At 38.8% G+C, this 12,422-nt stretch overlaps 1 protein-coding gene across 16 annotated transcripts in view; it reads left to right on the forward strand.

The window, feature by feature from the left end:
- Positions 1-12,422, forward strand: part of MAB21L3 (mab-21 like 3) — an 84,793-nt gene that overhangs the window by 4,477 nt on the left and 67,894 nt on the right. For 11 of the 16 annotated variants that reach the window (XM_060090338.1, XM_060090334.1, XM_060090336.1 and 8 more), the window contains exon 2: positions 7,849-8,025. The exons of the other annotated variants lie outside the window; for them this stretch is intronic. The gene's annotated coding sequence lies outside the window, so the exon portion shown is untranslated. The remainder of the gene's footprint in view (positions 1-7,848; positions 8,026-12,422) is intronic. 16 annotated transcript variants of the gene reach the window in all.

A 12,422-nucleotide genomic window follows, 5' to 3' on the forward strand; every position in this document is an offset into this window, starting at 1 on the left:
TAAATTTTGATATAGTCCAATTTCTTTTTACTTTTGTCACCTATGCTTTTGGTGTCATATCCAAGAAACTGTTGCCAAATCCAATGTCATAAATCTTTTCCCTTATGTTTTCTGCTAAGAGTTTTATGGTTACTGTGTTTATGTTTAGGTCGTTGATCCATTTTGAGTTAAATTTTGTGTGTTGTTTAAGGTAGGGATCCAACTTCATTCTTTTGCATGTGGAAATCCAGTTGTCCTCATGAATTTGAGTAAATTTTTCACGATAGCTGCATAGTGGTATACTTTCTAAATTTGTATATGTCTGAGGATATTTTTGCTGTCTTCATGACGAATAAAAATATTTTCCCCAAAAACTTTGTCGGTTTGCTTGATTGCAGTCTGTCACTCATTGTTGTAGAGAAGTCTGAGACTATCTCATTTTTTGATCCTTTTAAGGTTATTTTTCTCCATCCTGCATACAGTAGAATTCTTTACTTTTTATTTATTTATTGTAAATTTATTTATTTATTTATTTATTTTTGGCTGTGTTGAGTCTTTGTTGCTGCACGTGGGCTTTTCTCTAGTTGTGACGAGCAGGGGCTACTTTTCGTTGCAGTGCACGGGCTTCTCATTACGGTGGCTTCTTTTGTTGTGGAGCACCGGCTCTAGGTGCACAGGCCTCAGTAGTTTTGGCATGCGGGCTCAGTAGTTTTGTCTTTTGGGCTCTAGAGCTCAGGCTCAGTAGTTGTGGCACACAGGCTTAGTTGCTCCGCGGCATGTGGGATCTTCCCGGACCAGGGCTCAAACCCATGTCTCCTGCATTGGCAGATGGATTCTTAACCACTGCGCCACCAGGGAAGCCCCCTACTTATCATTTAAATTGTAAAGATGTGCCTGGACACACCTAACTAATCTTGTCTCTTCAGTTATGTTGTATAGAACATGTGAGTCCTTTATCCTCTGGATTCAGGTCTTTTTTCATTGGAAGAAGCTTCCTTCTATTTTTTAATTTAATTATTGCTTCTGTTCTATTTTTTCTCTCTTCTTAAGGTACACCATATGTAGGATTTCCATTTTCTTTTCTTTATATCCATCATCTTCCCATTATGTTAATATTTTTGTCCTTTTTCTTTGCATTAGAGGAGGTTTCTCAATTTTGTCCACATGATTAATTTGACTTACAGTAATGCAGATTCTTCTCTTTCTGTTTTTACTTGTTTTAAATTCACTTTGATTATTGTTATATTTCTCACAATCTTTATTAAACTAGTCCAGCCAGATCCCTCTTGCCTTAGAGTTTTATCTTTTGCCTTTGATTTAATCAATTCCATGTGTTTTTTTAAATTTTATATACAGCATGAAAGCAGAAACCCCCTAAATCTTTTTTCTTATAGTACTTTCACAAATATTCTCATGCTCCATGTCTTGAATGATGCTCTTCCTCCATGTTTTTAGGTTATATAATATTTTCACAATCCCATGTTAATTATTAAGTGTTTATGAACCAAAAGGACAAATCCAGTCCTGATGCTTGCCAGCAAATTTCTTGGATTCTTACTGGGGAATCCCCTCACCTGAATACTATTAGAATTTTACTCCCTGGATTTTATCTTTGGGAAATTGTTGATAAAAGTTTACCTAAGTAATTCAATGTCCCAGGACCTGAATGGAGGGGAGACAGAGCTTGGTCTGCAGGCTGTTTCAGCAGAGGAAATTTGTCTCCTTCAGGCTGGGCAAAACCTCAAAGCCAGGGTCTGGTTTACTGAATTTAATTTTCTGTTTGGTTTAGCTGCCACCCCGGGGGGTCAATGTGCATGCATCCTGGTTCTTACTAGTTTATCCTCCCAGGTCTAGCAGCCTTACAATCTGGTTGGGCTTCTTCTCACCTAGAGACTTCCAATACAATAGCCTCTGAGACTGGTGCCTCACAACTGGGAAGTGGGAGAGGTGAAGCACATCTCCTCTAGCTAATATCCTACCCTCGCTTTCCAAATTAGGGTGATTAATGGGTTTCGGCAGAACCCATACCTACCTACTATAACATATATCCCATCCTCACTATCATTACAGGGAATTGGCTCTCGGTGTCTTCCAATTTGTATCCCTCTGCAGGCTAGTTCCAATGTGAATTAAAAAACAAACATTTTTTCATTAGTCAATTCAGTTGGCTTGGGGGTGAGAGTAGAGGAGGGTTTGTGATGCCTGGGTGTATTTTGTCATTTGATTGGAAGTCTATGGTCACTCAGTGCCTCCTAACTTAATATCTCTATTTGGTTGCCATCTTTATGCCATCAGAGGGATTTATTTCTAGATGCAAATGTTATCATTTTACTCCCCAGCTTAAAAACTCTCAAGCGTTCCCCAGTACCTACAGGACAAAGTTCAGATGCCGCTTCATGTTAGGCCCAGCCATTATCTGGATGCTGCTGACCTCTAGGGTCTCAAATCCGACCACTTTTTCACCTCATTCCAGCAACGACTAACTCATTCCAGTTGCTTAAATACCTTAAGCCTACGTTCTGCTAAGCATTATGCTGGACTCTAGGAAAACAGAATCTTTCTAATAAATTCTAATTTTAAGGATCTTTTAAGACTGGTTGAGGAGACACAGAAATGTATCAGTTTTATTATCAATCCAGTTTTGATAACTCCTATAACAGGAAGCATATAGAGAATGCTTTAGGAAAGTTGTTGTGACTCCATGTTTTCTTTATTTTTTTATTGAGATGTAATTCACATACCATAATATCCACTCTTTTAAAATGTATGATTCACTGTTTTTTTTAGCATTAACTATCACCACTCTCTAATTCCAGATTATTTTCATTACCCCAAAAAGTTACCTTGTACCCACTGGCAGTGGTTCCCCATTCCCACTTGTTCCCAGCCACTGGCAATTACTAATCTATTTTCTGTCTCTATGGACTTATTATAGATGCTTCATATAACTTGTGGCCCTTTGTGTCTGGCTCCTTTTACTTAGCATGTTTTCAAGCTTCATCCATATTGTGGCATGTATCTATCCGTATTTTGTTCTTTTTTATTGCCAAATGATATTCCATTGTATGGATACACTACATTTTATTTATTCATTCATCAGTCAGTGGACAATTAGGTTGTTTCTACGTTTGGGCTATTATTAGTAATGCTGCTATGAACATTCAGGTACAGATTTATGTGTGGACATATGTTTTCATTTATCTTGGGTATATACCTAGGAGTGCTGGGTCATCAGATAACTTTCTGTTTAACTTTTTGAGGTCCTGCAAAATTGTCTCCCAATGTGGCTGCACCATGTTACATTCCCACCAGCAATTTATGAGGATTCTAACTTCCCCTTATCCTCCCAACATTTGTTATTGTCTGTCTTTTTGAGTATAGCCATCCTACTGGATGTGAAGTCACATCTCATTGTGGTTTTAATTTGCATTTTCCTAATGACTAATGGTGTTGAATATCATTTCATGTGTTTACTGGCTTATTTGTATGTCTACTTTGTTGAAATGTGTATTCCGATCCTTTGCCCATTTCTTAATTAACTGTCTTTTTATTGTTGAGTTTTAAGACTTCTTTATAGACTCTGGATACCAGACTCTTTCAGAAATATACATTGCAAATATATTCTCCCATCCTGTAGGTTATCTTTTCACATTTTAATAGTGATCTTTGAAGCACAATAGTTTTTAATTTTTATGAAGTCTAGTTTATCTATTTTTCTTTAATTGTTTGTGCTTTAGATATCATGTCTAAGACATAATCGCTATTCCAAGGTCATGAAGATTTACACCTATATTTGCTTCAAAGAGTTTTATAGTTCTTACATTTAGATCTTTGTTCCATTTTTATTTAATTTTGTATGTGGTATGAGGTATGGATCCACATTCATTCTTTTGCCTATGAATATCCATTGTCTCAACACGATTTTTTGAAGGATTGTTCTTTCCCATCAAATTGTCTTGACATTCTTATTGAAAATCATTTGGTCGTAGACATATGGGTTTTTGCCCCTGAACTCTGAATTCTATTCCATTGTTCTAGATGTCTGTACTTAATGCCAGTGTCACACAGTCATGATTATAGTTGCTTTGTAGTAAGTTTAGATCAGGAAGCATGATTCCTTCAACTTTGTTCTTCTTCAAGATTTCTTTGGCTATTCTTTGTCCCTTGTACTTGCATATAAATTTTAGAATCAGCTTGTCAATTTCTGCCCCAAAAGGTAGTGGGAATTTTTGTAGAGATTGTGCTGAATTTGTAGATCAGTCTGGGGGATTTTTCCATCTTAACCATAGTAAGTCTTCCATTCAATGAACATGAAATATCTTTCTACGTACTTAAGTATTATTTAATTTCTGTCAGTGTTTTTTAATTTTCAGTGTACAAGTCTTATACTTCTTTTGTTAAATTTATTCCTAAGTATTTTATTCTTTTTTATGCTATTATAAATTGAATTATTTTAATTTCATGTTCAGATTGTTCATTTCTAACTGTATATTAATAAAACTGACTTAACTGATTTAGTATATTGGTTTTGAGCTTATATCCATCAACTTTGCTGAACTTGTTTATGAGCACTAATAGATTTGTGTGTGTGTGGATTCCTTATGATTTTTTATATACAATATTATGTCATCTTCAAATAGAGATCATTTTACTAAACTCCCTCATGGAATTTTTTTAACTTTTCAAGACTCAGTCTAAGTGTTCCTTCTTCAGTGAGGTTTTCCTTAACCTGCTGGACAGTATTGATCTTATTTACTTTAGCACCGTTAATGGTCTTGCTCGTACTTATCACTGTTGTACTTATTATCACCTTGTATGACAATTAAGTGTCTGTGTTTCTCTCATCATGAAAACAGTCCTTTTGTTTCCCTTCCATGAGTTTGGAACTCTTCAGTGTGGCGCCATGTTTAATGTAAAGAAAATTGTTCTAAGTGTTCTACAGCTTAACTTCAATACACACAGCTACCCTGAAAGATTTTACTTAAGGCTTTAAAGTAGAAAATACAAATTTCACTTATCAAAAGATTAAAAACTACTTATTGATAGACCTCCAAATGGCAGACAGATTTGTCAGTTATGTGTTCTTCTATCCACCCTACACAGCAGTCTTGCTGTGAGTGATTGGCTTTTACCCAATTTAGGGTTAAAAACTATATGAAGAATAATTACTTCGCCCCCAGCTTGTGGACAAAAGCTGTTATAATCTTCTCATAATTACATCCATGGATTGTTCTGTCTTTACCTGGGTCGTCTCAATTAACCTGAAATATTTTTAACAGATATTTGGTTTAGGAAGCTTCTAGAAGTAGTTAATCAAAAGGAGTTATGTTGAGCTATACTGGGTCCCCAAGCTGAGGTACAAAAACTGCAGACCTGGTTAGCCTTCATGCTATTTCTTTCATTTCCTTTTTAGTAAGGCCTGTGTATGATTAATTTGTTGCCCACTGTCATTCAGCATTGCCTTTTATTTTAGATCATTTTAGTCTCATTTAATGATTGTGGTATAGTTAGACTTAACTGGGAAGCTGAGGATTTATGTAATCTTACCCTTAATTGGATATTAAAGAGGAAATCGGAATCTAAGCAGTTTTTGGTGCCAAGAGCCCAGAAGCCCTTGGATCTCTCCAGTGCTAATGACTGGCTACTTGATGTAATAAGGCAAGAATTTACTGAGAAACAAGATCATTATTTGAAATAAACCCACATGAGCTGGGGATAAAGGCTTACTCTTTACTTCTTAGTTGATAGTATTCTGGCTGCTTATGACTGATGGGGGTTGTCATAGTGATGGGAGAGAATGATCTGCGATAGACATTGCAGTGTGGAAGAATAGGACTTAACCTACATATCTTTGTTAATAGGACTTTGTTATAGCCTTCCTCTGAATAGGACTTGTAATATCATGTTGCCTCTCTTGATGCTAGAGTATAAAGTGAAGACATGGTTCTGCAAATCAGACTTGTCTCTGTGTTCACTCCATTATCCCATGACCCTAAGGAGGCTTACATACTGAGACAGAGACTTGGTAGTAAGAAAAATTTTAGTGTTTTATGATAAGTTTAGGAACTAAAGCAAAATGTAAGAGTTACTTCAATTGGTACCAGTCACTTGGCACTTTGTTCCACCATGATTTTTTTAATGTTTAATAATAAAGACTCCTTGATGTTTAGGAATCAAACTTCATTCATTCTTTTCTTATTGTTGTTATTGTTTTCTCTGGATGGGTTGACCTTGATCACTTTTATTGAAGGAACATCTGCCCAAAAGGCCAAATTTTTTTTTCTCAACACTGACTGTAGATTATAAACTTCCATAAACCCATGGTAAAAAGCTATGTTTTCCTTGGCATTTGGTTTCCTTAATCATGTTTCAAGAACAAATATTGTGGTTTCTGAGTAGTGAAGCAGAGAAGGGGGTCTGAGTGTTTCTTTTGGTGATGAAGCCTCCAGCATGCACTCTGAAAGGAAAGAAAGGGCATTGTTCCTCATGTAGCCTTTTTGGGCTTTCTAGGTTTCCTAAAGTCCTGAGAGAAAGCTCAAAAGAAAGATTTTACTTTAGTAGGTTCCAAGTTGGGGGTCTAAATCAAGAATGCTATGTTATTGGAATTCCTGGTGGCGCAGTGGTTGAAAATCCTCCTGCCAATGCAGGGACCACAGGTTCAAGCCCTGGTCCAGGAAAATCCCACATACCGTGGAGCAAATAAGCCCATCCCCCACAACTACTGAGCCTGAGCACTAGAGCCTGCGAGCTGCGACTGCTGGAGCCCGTGCACCACAACTACTGAAGCTCGCGCGCCTAGAGCTCATGTTCCACAACAAGAGAAGCCACTACAATAAGAAGACCACACACTACAACGAAGAGTAGCCCCTGCTCACCACAACTAAGGAAAGCCTGCATACAGCAACGAAGACCCAACGGCAACCAAAAATTAATTAATTAATTAATTAATTAATTAATTATTTTAAAAAGAATGCTATGTTATCAAGACTTTTTGGGAGACTCATTTGAAGAAAAATAACAAAGAGGGAATTGTGGTGTAAGAGTGAGCTTTCTGTGGTCGTAGGATTGAAAGTCCTGAGTAAAGAAAAAGCTGTCCCCAGCTTCTGGTAGAGGTGGAAAGAGTAGCAGAAACATGTCCCAGAAAAGTAAGAAGCTCACCCTTCAGAAGACACCAGCTGAAATGTTGTTGCCCTTCCTGGGGCAATTGGTTGACTGATGTCAGGGAGTGAACAAAGGGTGGTGCCTTTGTTTAGGCCTGTTTAGCCCTGGGGAACCCACATGAGGTCTTCAACAGAGGAGTACTGGTGTGCAGTGGCTGCTGGAACAAAATACCACAGACTGGGTGGCTTAACAGTGGAAGTTCTTTTCTCACGGTTCTGGAGATTACAAGTCCAAGATCAGGGAGTCAACAGGTTTGGTTTTTCTTGAGGGCTCTCCTTGGCTTGCAGATGGCCACCTTCTCACTGTGTCTGCACATGGCCTTTCCTCTGTTCACATGCATCCCTGATGTTTCTCCCTCTTTTTATAAGGACACTAGTCAGACTGGATTTGTACTCTACTCAAATGGCCTCATTTTAACTTCATTACCTCTTTAAAGGCCCTGATTCCAAATACAGTCACATTCTGAGATACTAGGGGTTAGGAATTTAACACATGAATTGAGCAGGGGGGCAACATAAGTTCATAATAAGAGAGGATAGGAGGGAAAGCCCTCCCCCACTCCCCCCCCCCAAAAGACCTGTAATTTACAATACTTGGCAACTAATGACCATCTTAAGTATAGTCAAAAGAGCTGAAATGTATTCAAAAGAACTGAAACCTCTGGGGTAGTTGGGCACTTTATCCCCATTTATCTTTCTCCCCGAGCAGCAGGAGAAGGAGACAGCAGCAGCGGAATGGTAGGAAATAGGCTTATGCTCCTGGAGAAATCAAGGTTTATCAGCGTGTCCAATCAGCCAGAGATCTGCTGAGCACTCAGGAGAGTGCTGAGAGGTGGAAGACACAGTCCCGGACATCAGAGAGCACAAAATCTCATTAAAGCACAAGGTAGGAACATGTGGGAAGTTATTAAGTTCAGAGAAATGATCCAAACACTTACCAAGGTTTTTCTGAGACCTCTGTGTGTCCAGCCCTAGGCAAGGCACTGGGAGTTTACTAAGAGCCAAGCAGACCTGGTCCCTGACCTCTTGTGGCTTCCACTCTAGAGCAGGGAACAGATGTGGTCTAAATGCCACACATTTAATCTCAAACTGTGATAAGTGCTCTGAAATCAAAGGGCAGTGGGACAGGATTGAGAGTGACAGAACGCATTCTGATCCAACTCAAAGGAATTCTGAGGAACTGACATGTAAGTTGAGGCCTTAAGGATAAGGAACAGTTAGCCAGGCAAAGAATCAGAGAAGCATTGTTCCAGCAGAGAGCACTGTGTGTGCTAAAGCCATAAGCAAAAGACAGCTTTAAAAAAAAGAAGATAATGTGAAAGTTTTTTCTGATTATATAAGTGATGCACACTTATAGAAAATGTTTTTTATGCAGGGAACTGTAAAAAAAATTACCTGAAATTTTACCTTCTTGAGATAACTACTATCAGAATATATGCTGTTTTACCTGGTGAAGAGCAGCCTTAAGCTTCTTTTGCTTTTTTAGTTTCTTCCCATCTTCCTTCCGCCTCCTCCCTCTCTGTCTCCCACTTACAAGCCATTTGTACCCCATTTCTTTTTTTTTTTTTTTTTTTTTTTGTGGTACGCGGGCCTCTCACTGTTGTGGCCTCTCCCGTTGTGGAGCACAGGCTCTGGACGCGCAGGCTCAGCGGCCATGGCTCACGGGCCCAGCCATTCCACGGCATGTGGGATCTTCCCGGACCAGGGCACCAGTGTCTCCTGCATCGGCAGGCGGACTCTCAACCACTGCGCCACCAGGGAAGCCCTGTACCCCATTTCTTAACTAATAACAACAATGTGTGTATATATCTGTACTTTTTTCATGTTCATATATATATACTTTTCCCATGTATTATTATATATGATATATATATATACTATATATAATATATGGCATTTTATATAAGTATATATATTTTTATCTATATCAAATAGTGTGTCTATATACACCAAATATAAATGTAGAAGAAAGATATACACTCAGATTGGGGTTGTTTATTTGTCATTGTTTTAAAAAATCGCATTATGGGGACTTCCCTGGTGGCACAGTGGTTAAGAATTCGCCTGCCAGTGCAGGGGACACGGGTTCGAATGCTGGTCCGGAAAGATCCCACATGCCGCAGAGCAACTAAGCCCTCAAGCCACAACTACTGAGCCCATGTGCCGCAACTACTGAAGCCCACAAGCTCTAGGGTCCACGTGCTGCAGCTACTGAAGCCTGTGTGCCTAGAGCCCATGCTCTGCAACAAGAGAAGCCACCGCAATGAGAAGCCCATGCACTGCAACAAAGAGTAGCCCCCGCTCACCGCAACTACAGAAAGCCCACGCACAGCAATGAAAACCCAATGCAGCCAAAAAATTAATAAAATAAATAAATAAATAATTAACATTTTTTAAATGGCGTTATGAAATGCAACCTTCCTGGCATCTTTAGTAATTTGTTATGGACATCCCTCCAAGTTAACTGCCAAATATAACTCAATGACTGTCACCCTAACTGACCCCCAGAGACTGATTTAATTGGTTTGGGGTGGGACCCAAGCATGTTTTTCAGAAGCTACTCAGATGATTCTGTGTGTAACCAGGGTTGAGAACTAATCCAAATCATTCTTTTAAATAGTTACACGCTGTTGTATGATGTGGATGGTCTGATTTTTTTTAACTTTTTAAAATATTTATTTATTTATTTTTGGCTGCATTGGGTCTTAGTTGCGGCATGCAGGATCTTTCCTTGAGGTGTGCGGGGTTCTCTCTAGTTGTGGTGCATGGGCTCCAGAGCACGCTGTAGTTGTGGTGCACCGGCCTTCTAGTTGTGGCACTCAGGCTTAGTTGCCCTGCAGCATGTGGGATCTTAGTTCCCGACCAGGGATCAAACCCACATCTGATGCATTGGAGGAGACCTCTGGACCACTGGGGAAGTCCCTAAACAATTTTTTTAAAGATTATACTCCATTTATAGTTATTATAAAATATTGACTATATTTCTTGTGTCATACAATATATCCTTGTAGCTTATTTTATACCTAATACTTTGTACCTTTTACTCCTCTACCCTTATATTGCCCCTCCCTCCTTCCCTCTCCCCACTGGTAACCACTAGTTTGTTCTCTATATGTCTGCTTCTTTTTTGTTATATTCACTAGTTTGTTGTATTTTTTAGATTCCACATATCAGTAATATCATATAGGATTTGTCTTTCTCTGACTTATTTCACTTAGCACAATACCCTCCAAGTCCACCCATGTTGCTGCAAATGGCAAATTTTCATTCTTTTTTATGGCTGAGTAGTACTCCATTGTATATATATATACCACATCTTCTTTATCCATTCATCTGTTGTTGAACACTCAGGTTGCTTCCATTTTTTAAAAAATTTATTTTATTGTATTTTATTTTTGGCTGCGTTGGGTCTTTGTTGCTGCACATGGGCTTTCTCTCGTTGTGGAGAGTGGGGCTACTCTTCATTGCTGTGTGCGGGCTTCTTATTGTGGTGGCTTCTCTTGTGGAGCATGGGCTCTAGGCGCACGGGCTTCAGTAGTTGTGGCACGCGGGCTCAGTAGTTGTGGCCTGTGGGCTCTAGAGCACAGGCTCAGTAGTTGTGGCACACAGGCTTAGTTGCTCCGCGGCATGTGGGATCTTCCTGGACCAGGACTCGAACCCATGTCCCCTGCATTGGCAGGCGGATTCTTAACCACTGTGCCATCAAGGAAGTCCCAGGTTGCTTCCATCTGATGGTCACATTTTATTCAACTATTCCAGCAATGATAGGCAACCCTTTTGTCTTTATTATAAATAATGCTGTAATAAACATCCTTGTATTTACATTTTCTAGTACATTTGTAAAATGAGAAAAGTAATAGTACTTATCTCACTGGGTTGTCATGTAGATAAAATGGCTTAATATTTGTAAAATATTTTAAATGGTATCTGGCATATAAAATGTTTTTAATATATGTTAGCTATTATTATTGATGGTGTTGTCATTATTACTTGTATCTGGTATCTTCATATATGATCATTTATTTCTTTGAATTAGATTCCCAAGGGTGAGGTAGAGAAGCAATGGCAATGGCGGTCAGGAGGAATGGATGGATGGACCTAAGAGTTATTTTAGAGGCAGACAGGATTGAATGGAAGATTGAATGTGGGAGGTGAAGGATAGGAAAAAGACAAAGATGACTTTAAATTTGGGATGATGATGGTTCCTTTTTCTCATCTCCATAAAACTGGACAAAGAGCAGATTTGGGAGAAATATCGAGGGTTTAGTATGAAGAAATGAAAATAATCATAAAGGAATATTATTATATAAAAGTTTGTGACAATAAACTTGAAAATTTAGAGGAAATGGATGATTTTTGAGTCAACTATAAACTGCCAACATTGACCCTAGAAGAGGTAGAAAAATTAAACATATCATTAGTATTGAGAGATGTTCAAAAATAAATTTTTTTATTTTTAAAAGGACCAAGCTAAAATGCTTTGGCAGCTGAGTTGTATCTAAGCTTTGAAGAAAAGACATTCCTTACATTATTTAAGCCATTCTAAACTCTCAAAAAATATAGATGAATTGCAGCATTGTTTGTTTCCAGGCAGAAACCTGGAAACAAAGGGAATGCCCATCAGAAGTGGAGTAAATTGTGACATGCTTATACTATAGACTATTATATAACTGCTTAAGGAGTGAATTCTGTCTATAGCAGTAAACATGGCAGGGTAAGGGGGTGGGAATTTCCACACTATATTGTTAGGGAGATACAGAGAAATTGTATATAATTCTCTCCTATTTCCTCGTCAAGCCATAAACCTTTGTGAGGGCTGCTTCTTCCTGGAAGATCTTTTTCACACAGGTATGGTCAGCTCACCAAGCATTGGCCTTGTAGGACTGAGTCTACCCAGAGGGGCCACCCTTCCTGATTTGCACAGTGGTGTTAAAGCAGCCAGTATCAGCCCTGAGTCCCACAACAACAGTGAATCAGACACAATCTATGCCTGCAAGGCTGACAAGCTAATAGAGATGGATTATCTTATAGACAACTAGCTGCAAAATAAATCACTTTAAAGAACTTCTGTCCTATCAGTGTCTAAAATCCTTCAAAGGCTCTCCATTGCCTACAAGGAAAAATCAAAATACCTTAGCCTTGAATTCAGTGCCTTGTGTAATCTCTTCAAGCTAATCTGGCATCCTTCAGGTGTTCTGCTCTGACCACAGTCCCTGGCCATGTCTCTATACCTGTGCCCAGCTGTTATCCCTGGCTTAGGATGCCGCCTCCCACCTACCTCTC

This window comes from Mesoplodon densirostris, chromosome 2 (genome assembly GCF_025265405.1).
Source record: "Mesoplodon densirostris isolate mMesDen1 chromosome 2, mMesDen1 primary haplotype, whole genome shotgun sequence".
In the NCBI taxonomy this organism is placed as follows: domain Eukaryota; kingdom Metazoa; phylum Chordata; class Mammalia; order Artiodactyla; family Ziphiidae; genus Mesoplodon; species Mesoplodon densirostris.